Source organism: Mauremys mutica, chromosome 8, assembly GCF_020497125.1.
Source record: "Mauremys mutica isolate MM-2020 ecotype Southern chromosome 8, ASM2049712v1, whole genome shotgun sequence".
NCBI classification, from domain to species: Eukaryota; Metazoa; Chordata; order Testudines; family Geoemydidae; genus Mauremys; species Mauremys mutica.
The window spans coordinates 79,955,786-79,974,215 of record NC_059079.1 but is presented as its reverse complement, the minus strand read 5'-3'; the positions used below and the strand labels follow the sequence as shown (position 1 = coordinate 79,974,215).

Here is an 18,430-nt window from a genome sequence, read left to right as displayed (position 1 = left end):
AAATCCCAGTATTTCAAGAGTTTTCATCCCAAATTGGGATGGAAAATTGAAATATTACATTTTTTCCTGGATTGAAATATTTAAAAAAATTGATTAGGAAATGACACATTTATTTTTTGCCGTATCTGATCAAAACAAAGCATTTCAGTATTTCCACTTTGAAATGTTTTGTTTTGTCTTGTTGAATAGACACAAAGTGCTTCATTTTAAGTTAGCAAGTTTAACTGCATTTCCCTATGGCTGCACATTGCCTCATGACATTTGTAGCTGGGAACCCTGAGGCCCCTGTTCTGCTCCCTGGCTGGGCTTCATCTCCAAGGATGCACCTGCAATCATGCGATTTCCATGATGCATCACACACCTCGGTGAGAGAGGAGTCTGTGTTGCATCATAGGAGAGACAAGGGTACTGAGAGGTAATGAGCCATAGTTTAATGGCAAGGCAGTTTAATGGGTGCTGCTCAACTACCTGTTCCGACACCGCGCTGCGTCCCGGAAGCGGCCAGCAGCGGGTCCAGCTTCTAGGCAGGGGGGCCACAGGGCTCCACATGCTGCTCCTGCCCCAAGCACTGGCTCTGCATGGCCAATGGGTGCTGGCGGGTGGGGTGGTGCCTGCGGGCGAGAGCCGTGCAGAGCCGCTTGCGTGCCTCCACCTAGGAGCTGGACCTGCTGCTGGCTGCTTCAGGCACAGTGCAGTCCATGGTGCCAGGATGGGCGGGAAGCCTGCCTCTGCAGCCTGGCTGCACCGCTGAATGGCAGCCACCGGAAGTATGTCTGCACCCCAACCCTTCACCCCAATCCCTTGCCCCAGCCTGGAGCTGGAACCTCTTCCTGCACCCTCAGACCTTCATTGCCAGTCCGACTCCAGAGCCTGCACCCCCCAGCCAAGAGCCCTGAACCCCTCCCACACCCCAACCCCCTGACCCAGCCCTGAGCCCCCTCCCACACCCTGAACCCCTCCTGCCCCCCAAACTCCTCATCCTGCCCCAACTCCAGAGCTTGCACCCCCAGCCCAGAGCCCTGACCCTCTCCTGCACCCCAACCCCCTGACCCAGCCCTGAGTCCCTCCCACACCCCAAACCCCTCATCCCCAGCTCCGTTGGGTCACAGGCATCAACAGTTTTCTTCAAAAGTTTTAAAACCCCTGCACTAGACTGTACCATCCCTCAAGACAAGAGAGGGGCACAATGTTTCTGGGCCTCACTTCCCAAATCTTTAAATTGGGATGCATGTTAACAGCAGGTGAAATCCCAAAGCATAAGGGGTGAGAGTCTGTGCTGTGACTCTGGGAGGTGCAGCCTGGAACTCACAGCCACCCTTGCACCCTCTCTATTCTGGGCTCTTGGGAGCTGAAATGACACCTCCAAGAATCCCTGGAGCATTATAGAGCCACCCGTGGCATGTCCCAAAGTGGCTCCTATCATAGGGTCTGAGTGGGCCTATGTTGGGCTGTATATGGCTGTGGTGCAGAATGCTGCATCAGAGGTATTCTCCCCAGCCTAACTACAGGGCTTTTATGTTCCCATATGTTTGCACTGGGGACAGGAGATGTTCCCTGCTATCCAGCTTTCCTGACCCTTGTCTCTGTTGTAATTGCCTGGTCCCTGAATTAGTCTGGCACTCCTGCAGTGGTCTGTCTGTGCCTGGCTTAGGAAATGCTATCCTAGTAACAGAACTGTGAGCTGTATTGCTTTTGACCATTATTGCAGAATGGTATGACACAGCATGCCAATGGTATGACAATACAAGTATGTATTGTCAAAAGCAATGCATACTTTATGCCATGATCCTTAAGCTAGGGAATGATCCAAGCAGTCCTTTACAACATTCACTTTCATTTCCCTATCCTTTCCCTTTAGTCCTAACCTGCAGGGAATAAAGTATCTGGGAGTAACAAGTAATGTCCTTCCCAGCTAGCTGAAGGCTTACTACCTCCTCATCAGCGGAGGTTGTCATAGTTACGCTTGGACAGTGAGTGAGAGTGTCTGACTGGAAAAGGGGGGAAAGATTAGCCATCCATCCATAACGAATGCTGGGGTGGAGGGAGATCAAAGAAATAAAGATAATCATAAGGGGACAGCAGGCCTTAGTGGAGAGACAGCTGTCTCCTGTATTAACTGCTGGCGGAAGTCTACCAGCTGCATATGAAGAGTGACTTGACTTACTGCAGACTCGTACCTCTGTTGTGATTAAACACAGGGTTTTAGAACCAAGTACTACTCAAAGGGGACAGCTCAGGACTGTGCGGGGGCTGGGTATTGTTGGAAGAATAGTACAAGCCGTGTATACAAGCCTTAGAGTTGTGTCACAATGGATGGATGTTCACTGTATATATTTTTTTTGCACCAAATCAGTATAATATATAATTAATTAAAAAGTTCCTCTGCTGTCATCTCCTTGTGTATTTTCTGCAATGTCCTTTTGTCATAAATAGATAGTTAAGAGTTAATACCTCTTTTACCTGTAAAGGGTTAAGAAGTTCACCTAGCCTAGCTGACACCTGACCAGAGGAACCAATGGGGGAACAAGATGTTTCAAAAGGAAGGAGGGAAGTTTTCCTTTGTTTAGTCAGTTTCAGTTTCAGCCAGAGTGAAAAAGATCAAGGAACCAGCCTCTTATCAGAGTAGTAAGTTTTAGAAAGGGATAAATAGGTTTATGTTTATTTCCTTTGTAACTTTTCTTGGTACCATTAAGGGAATTATCAAATTTGGGTATTCTTGTGTGTATTAAGACTTTTGCCCAGGGGAACATCTTCTGTGTTTGGAATCTGTTGTCTGTGAGAGTAGCTGATATGCTAATCTCTCCCAGAGGGTTTTCTTTTACCTTTCTTTTCTTTAATTAAAAGCATTTTTCTTAATACCTGATTGATTTTTTCCTTGTTTTTTTTAGATCCAAGGGGGTTGAATCTGGATCCACCAGGAGTTGGTGGGAGAAAGGAGGGGGGATGGTTAATTTCTCCTTGTTTTAAGATCCAAGGGGTTTGGATCTGTGTTCACCAGGAAATTGGTGAAGTCTCTCAAGGCTACCCAGGGAAGAAAAGTAGTGCTTGGGGGTGGTGGCAGCGATACCAGATCTAAGCTGGTAATTAAGCTTAGAAGTGTCCATGCAGGTCCCCACATCTGTACCCTAAAGTTCGGAGTGGGGAAGGAACCTTGACACCTTTCTTGGGGTAGGACTGAGGTGAATTGTTCTTCAAGGCAGGTTCAAAATATGAGTATGGTAGTTGTTTAAAAGTGTAGCCTGTTTGGCCATGGAGTAATGTGGCTGGATCTAAACAAGGCCATATTTTGAAAAGGAAATCTGCCCCCCAGAATTAGTGTGGTGCAAACATGTAAGTGCATGTGCAAAACACGTTTGTGTATACAAACAGGCACTGAAGCTGTGGCACTGCTGGGACAGACATAGCATGAGGAGAAATAAGAGACAAGGTCTGATGACTAGATAGGTGTGGAGTCGTTAAAGTCCTTATAGGTGAGGATAAATAGTTTAAACAGGATACAGTGAGAAACACAGAGCCAATGTAGAACTCCCAATGGAAGGGTGGTGGAGACATGGTCAGATAGGGCAGGGAAGATAGTTTTAGCAGCTGTGGTTTGGTGGACCAGGAGTGTGTGTTTGTCTGTGTGGGGGATGATACAGTCATCAGGTAAACCAGAAAGGACAGGCTATAGTATCAAGACAAGATATGACTAGGGAATAGACAAGTATTGAAGCCACTTGAATAGGGAAGGAGGGTTGGATTTTCTAATGCATTGTGGATGAAGTGGCAAGGAGGAGGAAGAGTATTTGCCATATTCCATGAAAAAAATTGTCTTATTTCCTCTATTTGATGTCAAGGAGGTAAGGGAATGAGCGTTCAGATTCAGTTGAGTATTCTAGGAATCCTGCAATTTGGGACACAATTGAAAATAATCTGTCTGTAACCGATAGATGAAGCATTTATTGGTTTGAACAGGTAACAGACTGAATTGTCTTGTGTACTGATTTCACTGTTTGTCACTGACCACCCCACCCCTGCTGAGGAGATGCAGCACTCAGATCTGTGAGTAAGTTGTTACAAGGCAATACCTGCACTATTCTGGTTGATTGGCTGAGAGCAGACGTCCGAAGAAACCAAACAAACCAGTCAGAAACAGCTGGGGTAGCTTAAGAGGGAAAAAGAGGTGAACCATGAATAGTTGTTGACAGTTTGGAGTTTTGCCAGGTTTTGTGTGTGGAAGCAGTTTTGGGAGAGTAGGAACTGTGTGAGCCAGGGCCGGCTCTACCACTTTTGCCATCTCAAGGAAAAAAACAAACAAACACCCAGACTGTGCTGCCCCAAGAATGGACAGAATGCCGCCCCTTAGCATATGCAGCCCCAGGCACATGCTTCCTTCGCTGTGGCCTGGAGCCGGCCCTGGTCTGAGTGGCAGGAGAGATAGTGCTCTGCCTTGTGCTCTGATTACACATAATTTATGTGACAGAGATGCTCCCTGGTAACTTGGCATACATATGGGCTGAGATTCTTGTGCATGCTCTTTGACAACCTCATTTCAGAACTGGCGTATATATATAAATAAAGTACGTTACAATTTGAATATGCCCAGAATCTGCAGCACTAATTTCTCCTCTGTTGAGAAGCCGTCTTGAAAGACCCTGAATATTGGCTGCCCCATGGCAGAGTAGCAACACTGGTGTAAGAATGGGACACAGGTGCTATAGGAAGGGACATCAACATTATCTAAGGTACTTGTATGGCTCCCACTACTCTGATATTTGTGCACCTCAAGTTCTATAATGTATTTTTCCTTACAACAAGCCTGTGAGGTAGGGCAATGCTATTACCCCCATTTTACAAATGAGGAACGGAGGTATAAACAAATCAAGCTTATGTCTAATCTGTCACATGATTATTTTGGAGGCACTGCATTTCTTCAGGATTTCCCTAATAAGAATAAACAATAAGCTAATGAAAAAAGAACCACACAGTTTATTTCCATTAAGCCAGACACTACCCATGATCTAAAAGAGGAAATGGGTTCATTCTCCCCCCACCCTCCCGGTAAACCACTTTGCTTTTCAGGTCTCTATTTAAAAAAAAAAAAGTTACCCCACCGACAAGTACGGTATTTAAATATTCTCCTCTTTCTTTGATTGGGTTCACATTCTAAACTTTTCAATATAGGAACAATCTCCTAATGTTCCCATTCTGTGCTGTCATGCTGATTGTGTGGGTGTGAGATTTGTTATAGCAATTTAATATATAATCTGCTATTTGCTGTATTTGTACCTTAAATGGCAAACTTACAATTTAAATAATAACTCTTTGAAGACTAAGTGGCAATACAGAACTCAAAGAGAATTGCCTTGAATATATTAGGTAACTATCCAGCAAAGGCACTTATTTTTTTCCTTTTAGTTGTGGGATTATTTTTTTATAATTAAAATGTAGACCTTAGCCAGATATGAGACCTTACCCATGGTACCTTGCACTATGCACTTTTGGGACTGGAATTCAATAGAGTTTTCACCTGGTATTCACTGGCTTATGCACAACCTCCACACACACACACACATGAATCTGCTCATGGCACTTTTTGCGTAATACCTAGGAAGGCTGTTGCTAGCACCTAAGACCTTCACATACAGGAGTTGCTGCAGGAACTATACGTTAGTACAAGTGTGAATAGCTTATGTGGAGCTGGTGGTCTGAAAACCAGTCCCTTTGGGTGTAACAATTAGGCACGGAATAAACATTCCCATCAATTTTGTAGAAGAACTGTACCAAATGTGGAAGGTGGTGCCTACTTTTGTGGTTTCTTTTATAATTAATTATATTTTGAAAACATATACACTGCAGTTTCCGACTAAGAAATTAAAAATTAGTCCTATCCACAGATGATTTTATCTTGTCCTCTGTCACACAAGACCCAGGTTTGTAATGGGAGCATCTTGATAGGATGTTCATATCGCTAATGTGGATGTTAACATTGGCATCCAGACATGTAAAATGGACATTTACCTGCCGAACTCCTGGCTTCTGTAGCTGGATGTGATGTTTAGATGCTGTATTTAAAGCCCAGGTTTAAAAATGAGACTCTCAACATGTGTTACGGCAGATCTGGAGGTTCTCTGGTAAATTAAATGATCAAGATGTTTAAATTATCACAGGCACATAAGTTTAATCCGCTCTCTCTCTCTCTGGGAGTTAAATGTGCATTACCGCTCTCTCCAGAAGAAGGCTTATTCTTATGCTGAGTAAACTCTACCAAATATGGGCAAAGTGCAGATAAATAAAACCATTGGGAAATAGAAGGAATGCTTCTCTTCTTCACCCTTCTTGGGGAAAAAAATATCCAGCATAAAAATGGCCAGCAACTTTAATGTTCAATGCTAAATAATAAGAATATGTCATTGCTATCTATATCATATCCCTTATATATACAGTACTGTAAACAGTATTATGTTTTCCCTGTCTTTTTTACTGTAGTCTAGACATTCTTAGTTCCATTAAGTTCTCATACACACAATCTCATATTCCAAATCATTTTTTTGCTCTCCTATGAACTCAGCTAACTTCTGTTCTCAGTTTTTCCAAGATCAGGGCATCATCAGCCAGTAATTTTAATTCCCACCTGCTCTGTTGGAGGTTTGAGCAGTGCAAAGCTTTGGCTACAAATTCCCAGAAGCCATGCGAAGCTCACCTGGTTTGGGATTTTGTTCGACTCCAAATTCAGATTTGTTTAAAGACTGAGAACTGTACCTATTCATTGCATCTATGGGAAACTTGATAGATGAATCAATTTAAAACTAAGTTTTGCTCCGACTTTTTGGAATGTGTTTTCTAACCCCAACTGAATTAAAACCAGAGCAAAATTAGAACAAACACCTTTAAATTATTATTATTATTCAATTGCACTTACAATAATATGCATGCATGCATTTTAAAGACCATCAAAATCTCTAAGGAGAACAATTAAAATCTCCTCCTCTTGATTTTAAAGATAATTGCCCTACAGAAATTAAATGTGGGTGGCTTCTGACAGGTACAATATTGCTTCAGCGCTTCCGCTGTTAAAAGCCTTGGATTTACATATAGCTCATGGTCTTCCCCATTGTCAACAAGCACAGAATGTCCTTTGGTGGTGAGTCATTGGGATTCTAGACTGCTGTTCCCACAAATGAGTAGATTGTTGAATTAGTGGCAGCAAGACTTGACCTATCCTGGGAATATCATTGAAGGAAAATGATTTAATTATGAGTCAAATTCAGCACTAAACTGCACGGGTGAAAATCTAGATGGTGTGGTATCAGTGGATTTATTCCATAGTTACACATACATAACTGAAACCAGGATTTGACCTTATAACTTTAGACCAAATATTCAAAATGGGCTCATGCTAGGCATTGCATTTGAGCATCCAGTTTCCAGCATGTTGGCCCCAATTCAGGAAAGCACTTCATTATGTACCTAATATAAAACTTGGGTGGGAGTTCTATTGATTTTAAAGTTAAGCAGATGCTTAAGTACTTTCCTGAATTAATAGGAGTCCTAACAGCCTGTCACCTAGTTTTCAGGGTACTAAATTTTCTGGGAATCCAAATATTGACGTGTATGCAGCAACTGTGTTTGCATGCTCTGATCAAGCTGAAAGACTCACTCATTTTTTAATGCACAAATTTGATTTGGGGGCAGCTCCAGAAAGTTAGGAAACTAAAACTGGGGCCCCAAAATTACAGATTGCTTTCAAAATTGTAATGGCAGATAGCACATTTCAGACTCATACTCTCAGTCAAGCAAGGCCAAAAGTTTCCTGCTGGGAGAGAATATGCCCTTTGGTTTAGGATTAGATTTACAGAATTGATTTTTTTCAATATTTTTATGGGAGAATCTAGTGTTTGGTTCTGTTTCTCTTCTGAACACAATGCATTCATGGCCTGATACTGCAAAGTGTCAAGCAACCTCAAATTTTGCTGAAGTCAATATGGTGATATGTGCATTAGAAATGCCTCAAGACTGTTACATAGAAGCAGCTTTATTTGTGCTGCATTTCTACTTCCGTGGTTTTTTATTTCCCTCATTTTTCAGTATTTCTGGCAGCAACTGAACAAGAATACAAAAGCTGATACAATGCTGATCCCATCTCACGATCGCTCTCGCAAAAGCATCTATGTCTGTGTCCCAGTGGAAAGGATTCGATTAGTGAATAGTGTTTGCCATCTCTTAATATGCTATTGAGTAAATTTGACTTCTTACGATGCATTCCATATTTTGCTGTAACTTTTTTATTATTTTGTTTCATTTTCAGAAAATAGAGGGACCGTTATGTTGTCAGTTATTTATATGAGCAATTTGGTGATGAAATTGTGAATATAATTGAATTTCCTGGAAACCAATTCAATTAAAATGAGGGAACAATAGAAGGAGCAGAGTGATTAAGGAATTGGGATTCATTTGTTGTACATCATTACAGCAGAGGCTTTGTTGCTGGATTCCATGCAGATGGAGTCACTGAACTATGATTATATTTCAGAAAATGAAAGGGGACAAATATTAAAAAGCAATAAAACAAATTAGGAGATTTCTTGAGGGACAGGATTATTACAGACTGACTACATTTTGTATTGTATATGTTCCAAAACTCTTGCAGTTTAAATTGCACATCCATGCAGGCACAGTTTTTACTGGTATCAAAATCTTTATTATTTCACTGTTATCATCACATTCCCTTTGAACTTCCAAATTGGCAATTTAGAAGATGGTGATTTCTCATTTTATTTTAATAAGGAGTTTTAAAAAAACTTTACTGTGATAAGGCAGTCCTACCTGGAGTGCCCTCCTGTGGTACGCTGTGGTATGCCATGTGCACCTGCCTCAATTTCCCCTTTCAGATGCCCCATGGCTCCATGACAGACTCTCCTGCCTCAATAATGCCCATCCTAAGGAAGTTTATTACAAAAATATCATAGAAATACAGATACAAATCATGGAGACTGGGTCAAGTTGCTGTGGATGGTAGGAGTGGGAAGTGAGTGGATGAGGAGCCTAGATAGGGATACCAGTACTGGGAGCTAAAGCGTGGCCAGGGAGAGAGAGATTGAACAAAGAGCTTGGAGGAAGGAACTATGATAGGCTGGGCAAGAGGATAGGGACCAGGAGCCAGGGAGAGGGTAGGGCAGAGACTGTGGTTGGGTATTTCAGATCTGAACGTGGGATTAAAGACTGTATTGTAATGCATATGCAGAAGGGGACTGAATTAAGGTTGCCTGGGCAACCTTAATTCTGGCATTTCCTAACATTTGAGTGCTTGACTTTGCAACCTTAATAATATTGTTCTAATGAAGTTAAACATATGTAACCCCTTTGGGGTTTAGAGAGCATGGCCCCTTTAAATCTTTTTCCCAGGGGGAGTGGGAGAGTAAGAAAAAGGAGGGAAACTCCAGGGGGCAGGGCTGGAGCTCCAGGGAGAGAGAGGCAGCACAGCTGGCCCTGGAGAAGGAAGCAGGGAGAACCTGCCTGAGGCCTGAGGAGAACAGGCCCGATCGGGGACAGCCCAGGACAGGAGCCAGGAGGAGCCCTGTGCTGGGGGGAATCGCCCGAGAAGGACAGGCCAGAGCTGGACCCAGTATCACGGCTGCCCAGAGCAGGGGTGGCTCTACAAATTTGGCCGCCCCAAGCAGTCATGCCCGGGAGGCGCCCCCGAGCCGCGGGAGCAGCAGACCTCCCGCGGGCATGACTGCGGAGGGTCCGCTGGTCGCGCGGCTCGGCTGGACCTCCCGCAGCTGCGGGCGGTTCGCTGGTCCGGCGGCTCTGGTTGAGCTGCCGCAGGCATGCCTGCGGGAGGTCCAGCCGAGCCGCGGGACCAGCGAACCGTCCGCAGTCATGCCTGCGGGAGGTCCACTGGAGCCGCCGGCCGAGCGTCCCCTCCGCAGTCATGCCTGCGGCAGGTCCGCTGCTCCCGGGGCTCCGGTGGACCTCCTGCAGGCATGACTGCGGCAGGTCCGCCGGCCCAGCCTGCCGCCCCCCCGGGAAAGGGCCGCCCCAGGCGGGTGCTTGCCCCGCTGGGCTCTGGAGCCGGCCCTGGTCCAGAGCTGTGTGGGGCTGTGAGTACTGGGGCTTGTGACTCTGCACTGGGAACAAGGAGGGAGGCTGTAGCTAGTTAGTGGGGAGGTAGTCGCTCTGTGTGGCTTTGCACAGAGCGGCAGAAGAGGCACCGGAGGGGTTTGCTGGGGAGAGTTCACTGGCACTGAAGACGACCAGGAGCACCCAAGACTCACCACCGGACTGAAACTTTGCTCAGGCCTCCTGAACTCTGTGTGCAGACACACTGCTCAGTGTCTGCCCTGTCAGACTGTGCTACCACTGGGCCCGTGGGGTTTTGGTTTGAATGCAGCCCTGTTTTACTGCTCCCCCTATATTTCCCCTTGTTGTTTTTCTCCTCTCAGCTCTCTGTAAATAAATATCTCCCTTTGTTATATCCATTGTACTTTTCCTGTGTGTGTTCACTCTGGGGGGTTTGGAACAGGTGTCCCTGGGGTGGAAGGGATTTCTCCTGCTGCATTCCTGCGTGCGCTGTCTCTTGGCCAGAGCTGCCTGCAGAGCAGACTCCATCTTGGCCACGAGGGCGCTAAAGTTACACATATATCAATCAAGGGCTGGCCTTCTCTGTTCCATAGTGGATGATTTGAAGGTCAGGTTGCCTTTTTTTGATGAGAGGGTGGGAAAGCCTATTTGCATATCTGGGGCCATTCAATTCTTAAAGGGAAGGCTGTATTAGAATGAGTGGAGCACAGAAGTGAGGAGTGGCTGCTTTTCAGCAGAGTCACATTAGTGTTAATCCATAGCAATCTGACTTAGTTTATAAAATCATCTCAAGCACCATGGTGCTGTTGGTAAAGAAATGCCAATCTTTGCAACCTTCTTGGAGTTACCACTCCTCTACCCTGTGGCGAAGAGACTATTGGACTGCATGTTTGGGATCTCAATACATTAGCCACGCTGTCAGTGGTATGAAAACACTGGCTGAACTGTAGCAGGAAAGGAACTGGCCAGTGGAGCACAGGAGTTTATGGAAATGCTCTTTGTTATTTGTCTGAATGACTCCAGAGCGCAGAAACCTGGGTACATGTGAATCACAGGCAAACAAAGGAACACCAGTCACTGAACTCTGATAACCATCTTCCACTCATTTGAAGTGGTCATTTGGAAAGTCATTGCTGTCGCACATCTAAACGTAAAATGAGTTCTGCTCCTTCTCTGGTGTGAGCGCCTCCTGTCTGAACCATGGGAAAACACATTAGAAAGCAGAAAAAGAATGCTGGCTCAGGGTTGAAGCAAATGACACAGGAAATGAAGAACATTTAAACAAATATTTTGGAGAAGTATGTGTGAGAGGGAGTGTGAGAGATTTTGCTAGCAGAATGCAAATGATAATGCCGTCTTTGGGTCAAATTAATCTCTGGCCTAACTCTTTAAATCAGGAGAGGTACAGTAGGCTTCAAGTTAGCCCAATGTATTACAATGGCCTATTTTGCCAATCTATCTCAGTAAACACATTGCCGGAGTGAGACCCAATTGTCGCATCCAAAACTGAGGCAAAATGATTGAAGCCAAACTTTGTCAAGTTTATTACAGGTATTTCATTTTTAAACTTCATGTGAATATTGCGCTGGTGAAAGGTGCTGACTGGCTGGTTTTAGAGACGGAGGTGGTCTCCTCTTTAGCACAGCATGGTGGTACCATGGCAAATGCAGGGAACTCTTCCTGTGGCAGATGGAGCTGGCCAATTTTTAAAAAATCTTTTTCTTCCCCCAAAATGCCCCTTTTTTCAAAGCTGAAAAATTTTGCAGAAGAAAAAGTCTTTTGAAATTTTCCATTTTTTCCCTAATAAAAAACAAACATTAGAAAATGGATGTCGTTTTGGTTTTCCTTTCCTCCTTTTCTTCCCTTATTTCCCCTTGTCAGTGGTGAAGAGGAAAAAAAGAAAAAGAAGCAGGGAAGAGGGAGAAAAAGGGTAAAACATGATTTTTAATGAAAATGTTGACAGAAGTGTTCAGTCATGGAAAATAATTTCATTCTGCAGATTTTAAAAAGGAAAACAACTTCTAAATTTTTCTTAGAAACCTCTTATTTATTTTTAAACCTGTTCCAATGGACAGAGCTGCAGCTTATACACCAATGGCTACTCCCAAAAGCCCTCTGATCTAGCAAGTTAATCTGGAGGAACTGAGCAAAACTCCCAGAAGCCTGAGATCAGACATGTCCATTGCTGGCTGGTCCAGCCAGGAAATGGTTAGGAGTGGTGATCAGCACCCGTCTCCACTTACCAGCATTACAATAATTGCATGAGCGTGTTGTTGCCACAAAAATACCTGTGAGGAAGTTATTTATTTTATTCATGTTTATAGCATCCAAAATGTGCATGGTGTTTTAAGGCTACACACAAAGATATGGTCTCTGCCCCAAAGAGCTTACTCTTGAGGGTTATAAGGGCTCAAGATGCTAATTACAAAGGAGAGACCAAACCCTTTTAAAATCAACAAATAAGTAAGAAAAGACTTAATTGAACAGCAAATTTTTTTCTTTGACTTTTTCAGGTAAATTTTACATACTTTAAATGTATGTAAACATGATGATTCATTGTTCTTTGTTTTTTAATGAACAAAGCACATTGGTAACATTTTGAGTTCATGGTTTTATTGAACAAAGAGACCGTAGTTGGAATAGCCTAGCAGCATCCCCATTAGTACTCTGTGGTACCCTGAAAATGCCCTGGCCTCAGTTCTTACTCATTTAACAGGTCTCCTGAGTGCCAGCACACGGTTGGGAGCTACTGTAGGTTTGGATGTGGTGCTCTGCACTACAAGGGAGTTCAGGACTTTTGTCCCCAACATTGTCACCACAGGACCACTGTAGTTCCACATGACTTTTGTCCTCAACATTGTCACCTTTTGTATCATCAGGTGAATGCTCTGATTAAAGGTATATGTGGGTCAGCTCCTCAGCCGGTGTAAATTAGTGTTGCTCCACTGTCACCAAGTCAGACTTTGAAGTGAACAGAGCTGTGCTAATTTACACTAGCTGAGGATCTGACCCAACGTGTTCTGTGAAAACAGTTTTTAGGTTTGAAGCGATTAGTGGCATTATCGAGGGAACATTCTCAAAAAATGTTGCTCTGGAAACGATTTTTAACTCCTGCCCACAAGCAGCGGTGTAATAAGAATGTTAATACAGTTCAGCGATCAGTTGGAATTTTGAGAGTACTGCACTGTGACAGTGCAATTAATATTTGATTGTGTACAGCTCCTAGAGCCCAGAAGGGAATCATTATTTTGAAAAGTGGCAAAGTGATCACAGCCACAATTATAGCATATTAAGCAACAAAGGGGCTCCAAAGGATGTAGCTATCTAGATTCAGAAAGTTTAAAGGGAGCTTTAGGTCATATTTGACAATTCTTAGTGGACTGGCTGATAGCAGCTGGCTGACAAAAGCTAATTTAATAGGGGTTGTATGTAGCTTCTGTATATTAAGCTTGTGCTTAAACAAAACAGCTGATTACAATTAGGGATCTGTTGTCCTTCTGATGTCTTGTCTCTTAAACTTAATGGGATTCAGTGGTTAATTGTATCGAGGATAATGTGTTGGAACAGAGGACTTGCTGTGCAAGATCAGGCTATTGGTCCATTTAATACTGCATCCTACAGCATGCAGTGGCCAATACCTGATGCCTCAGTGAAAGAGGAAAATGTAGCTAGTTTTGCAGAGCTGTACACAGTGGGTATAATTCCTTCCTGACCCCCACAAGTCTCCCTCCTACAATTTATCCCTTGAAGCCTGACATTTCATTAACCTTATTACTTCAGCATGTGTAGCTAGCTATGGCAGCAGCCATACAATTATCCAGCCCTTTTAAAAATCCATGTCTGATGATTTGACTCAATAGACCTTACAATGAACTTTATAATCCTTTGGGGAATAGCAAGGTTAAGAGATTAAAGCAGAATTTGCTGGTGAACTATTTTAAATAGCTAGGTATGTTAGCTTGACAAAGAAGTAGATTAAATACCTGCTAGCTTGCTTGACTGTTTCTGTGATGATGGTGATGGTTTTCCTGATGTCTGGACCTATACCATCCTGATTATTATTCTGTAAGGTTTCTATAGTTGCAAGCTTGTTAGCTAATTGGCCCCTTTTATCTTCTAGTATTTAGCTAGGTCTGATGTTTGCACAGTGTCCTTGGTACAGTTGAGATACGAAACAAGCATGTCTTCTCTTTCTTCCCCGGGAGGTACTAGCTTCATCCAGGGAGTGTGTATGCTGGAAACAGTACACAGCTCAGATTTAGACATAGATGCCACGAAAATGGGTGTCTGCAAGATAAAATATGGTGGATCCTCTAAAAGAAGAAATTATGCAGTATACCATGCCATAAACTCTTATGTAAAGGTTTGAGAGAACCACATTTCTAATCAGCAAGACATAAAAGGGACAAAGTTTATGATAGCAATTGACATAGCTATTAATGGTGATCATATAAGGGAACCACTACCATTGTCAGCTAACTACAATATAGTGTGTAAATAATTATATATTTTGCACTGCTTGTTTCTAAACACTGAGCACTGGGGAAAAAAAGCATCTGGTGCTCAAATGGCTCTTGGTGATGCCAATGGGAGTTAGACAGCCATTGTGACTAAATCGGAAATATGGGGTTTGCATGGAGGGCTTAAAATTGTTGCAAAAAAGCAATGAAATGGTAGCACCCAGCTCCAGTTACCACCAAAAGTCAGATTCCCCATTGCATCTGGCATAGTCATTTACACCCGTGGGTGTAAAATGCTACCAAATGAGACAGAGAACATTTTACACCCTTTTGCGTTGGGATAAATGGTTATAGACGATGAAAAGCAGTAGAGCATCGGGCCCAAAGAGCCTAACTTTAGCTTGATCCAGTCTCTTACGCTGCAGAGATCCACTGCACACAAGCAGCAAGGGGGTGATGTTTGCTTGCAGATTGTGTGAAATGTGTTGCATCCTCTAGCCTTATGACACAGAGCTGTGAACTTGTCAGTGATCTCACAAGATAACTAGCCCCTGCCCTGGTCAGCACTCTGGGAGGAGATCTCTAGGGAATAACTGAAGTGCTGGAGGGGTGGCTCAGTAGCTATCACTCTTTCATTTCAGTCACTACTCAGTTGGTTCCACAACCTGGCGTTAAGCGAGACCTTGCGGCTGGAGGTGCCAGTTTTCGGATGGCATGAAGCACTGAGGTCCATGGCAATTTTGACAACAGTGATAGGTGTGATTTTTTGTCCTAGCCATATTCTAATTCAGGCAATTCAAATCTGCTTTTCTAAATCCCCCCTTCAGTTTCCGCTGGCTGCAGTATCCTTCAATTCATGCACCTAAACTGCTGGGTAGAGTTGCTGGGAATCACCTGCAACAGATTGACTGCTGCTGTCCAGCGTGATCTATGATGGGGTTACTCCTTTTGAGATTAGTCACTGTATAGATGTTGAGGCACAAAGGCTGAGTCATAAAGAGTAGCAGATTCAGTAGGCACACACTGTAATCATTTCCTCAATATCAAACTACATATGGACTCGATGCAGAAAAGACTGCCATTTGCGCATCGGCATCTTTAGCCACAATCCTACTCACAAGGCATAATACTGTCATTGGCGTTGTCTTCATTGATGAAGGACAACCACAACTTTATGCACCTTACCTGCTGTGTCATGTTACTATGCATTGTTAAACAGCCACCCCAGAGGTAGCTGCATTTCAGGACTCATGGCTGTGCAGAGTAAGTTTACCTGTTTACTAGTGGCTAGATAGTTACCAGCCTCTGGAAGAGGCAGAGGAGTAAGAAGCCAAGCTCCCAGGGGATTCAGCAGCATTAGCACCATTGTCAGCACCCCACCCTAGAGCTCCAAGGGCTTGTCTATGATTGACATTGTGGGTATGCGGTAATTTGAGCTCACTGACTTCTAATTTACTCACATGCTAATGCAGACACTCACCAAGTTGGAAAATACTAATGTAGACATTCACAAACCTTTGCCCCTGGTCCTGGTTCACCCTAGAACTCTGCCTAGGTGAATCCATGACCAGAAACAAACTTTTCTTTCCTGAACCAAACATTTGTGGAGTGTTTATGGCCTACACTTACAGGTTTTGCTGGTATATCTATGCCGGCAAAGCCAACCTAACCTAGATGCAGCTTATACCACTGTAGCTACACCAGCAAAACCCCATCTAGCATAGATGCAGCTCATACTGGTGTAGCTACACCAAGAAATCCCCTCCTAGTGTAGACACAGCTATACCCATAAAGTGCTCCTACAGATCTACACTGGGAGTGCTTGGCCAATATAGCTGTACCAGTATATGATACTGACAAAGTGTGGTTGGAGCTTATACTGGTAAAACAGTGCTAGTGCCACTATACCTTATTCCAACCCCTCTGCTCCTGAGAGAAACTAGATATACCAATAAAAATGAAGTTTTGCTGACATGCCTGCTTCTACACTAGGGGTTTTTCCTGGCAGTTAGGGATCACACCTCTTCATAGCCCTGACCAACATAGTTATACTGGCAGAAGTTTTAGTACACATATGGTCCTAGTGTAGACATGGCACATGCCAGTATAGCTATAGCAGCAAAACCCTCCTAGTGTAGATGCAGCTTATAGTGGCAAAAGAGTACTTTACCAGTACAGTTTATACCAATTTGGCAAGAAAAATAAGCTATATTGGCAAAAGCACTTTTACGTCAGTGTAACTGGGGGGTACACTGGGGCTTTTGCTAGCATAGAAATATTATAGAAAAAACCCAACATCATCTAAGTGATGTTACCATACTGGCAAGAGTTTCTAGTGTAGGCCTGGCCGGTGCTAGAATTCACAGTCATGTTAGTTAGCTCAAGTTCACAGGCAATCACTGAGCTCGAGTTACAGCACAACCAAAATCTCTGAAATAGGTACACTATTTTAAACCATGCCTCTCAGAGCTCCTGCCTGACCGGCGTGTCTCGGCCGAGCGTGACCAGATGACAAAAACAAAATATCAGGACACTGCCGCCAAAGCAAAAAAAAAAAAAAAAAAGAGCGCCGCTGAAGCCAGATATCGGGACAAACGGTGTCCCGACCACACATCCATCAGGACGCAAGACAGACAGCTGAATATCGGGACAGTCCCAATTTTATCGGGACATCTGGTCACCCTATCTTGGCCCCAGCCCCAAAGCAGAGCTATAGTTACACAGCCCAGCCCCAAGACCCTATCATACTTAGGCCTTGTTCACACATCATAGTGTTACTGCTTTAACTATACCAGTGTATAGTCAAAGTGTATATACCAGTCAAAGTATCAAAATGCCCCTAGTGTGGCTGCAGTTATGTCAGTATAAAGGTCCTTTTTATTGAGATATCTGTTCCCATTTGGAAATGGGAATAAGCTGCACTCGTATAGATCACACACACCCTCCCAGAAAAATTATAACTGTAAAACTTCTCAGTATAGGCGAGGCCTTAGTGATCCTTTGGGGTGAGATGTGTTAGTAACATAATCTGCTATAGAGCCTGTTTAAAAGTTCATATGGAAAATGAGGTGCAAATTATCAATTGCCGCGTCTGATTCTGAGGTCTGTCTTGGTTTGTTGTCTTTCTGCTGCTGCTGCTCAAGGCTCTATTTAGTCTCTGTTGCATCCTCCTCTTCTCTCTCCCTGTCTCCTCACTCTGTCCTTGTTTCATTTACCTGGCAGGTGTAGCAATTTCCAGTCCATCAGGGCATTATCTATCAGAGATGCAATTGAGAAGGGAAACCATTTCCTTATCCTCTTAAGGTCACTTTTCTGTCAGCTGGTCTTAGCTATGATTCACAGAGGAAGAGCTCATGCGCTAGACCTCATGGATGCAATGAAGAAGATGATAATAAGTGTCAAAAATGATTAGTGTCAAAACATCTTGGAAGCCAGGATGCAATAAAAATATCAGCAAACACCAGGCAGCCTTGGATCTGTGCCAAAACCCAGCTGCTTTTATTGGCATGGGAATTACCCAAACATTAGTTAGTTTTGATCTGCCTGGTTTTCAACCCCAGAGATTTGCTTTTGAATGAACCAAAACCTCAAAACGGAGCTCAAGTGAAACTACTAAATCTGATAATGCGGAACTGCAAATTCTGTGGCTTCTGTATAAAATCATACTTGATCTCAGGGTTGTTCAAAACTTTGCCCAGGTGTGTGAACTTTAGCAAACCTTTCTGACAAAGATTATCTGAGTTTTGAGTCTGTAATGAAACCTGAGTTTCACATGGCATTGAGTTTTGCTGTGACTATTTCAGCACAACTGTACTCTCAGGGCTTCTTATGTCAGGGGAAAATATTGTATCCATTGTAGTTTGACCTGATATATCTCAAGAAAGATAGCTCTGGACTGAATGCAGTTC

The 18,430-nt window shown here is 43.6% G+C and overlaps 1 protein-coding gene across 1 annotated transcript in view; it reads left to right on the top strand.

Annotated features, from left to right (window-relative positions):
• The window catches only part of KCNIP1 (potassium voltage-gated channel interacting protein 1), an 849,721-nt gene that overhangs the window by 192,965 nt on the left and 638,326 nt on the right, over window positions 1–18,430 (top strand). The gene's annotated exons all lie outside the window — the stretch shown is intronic.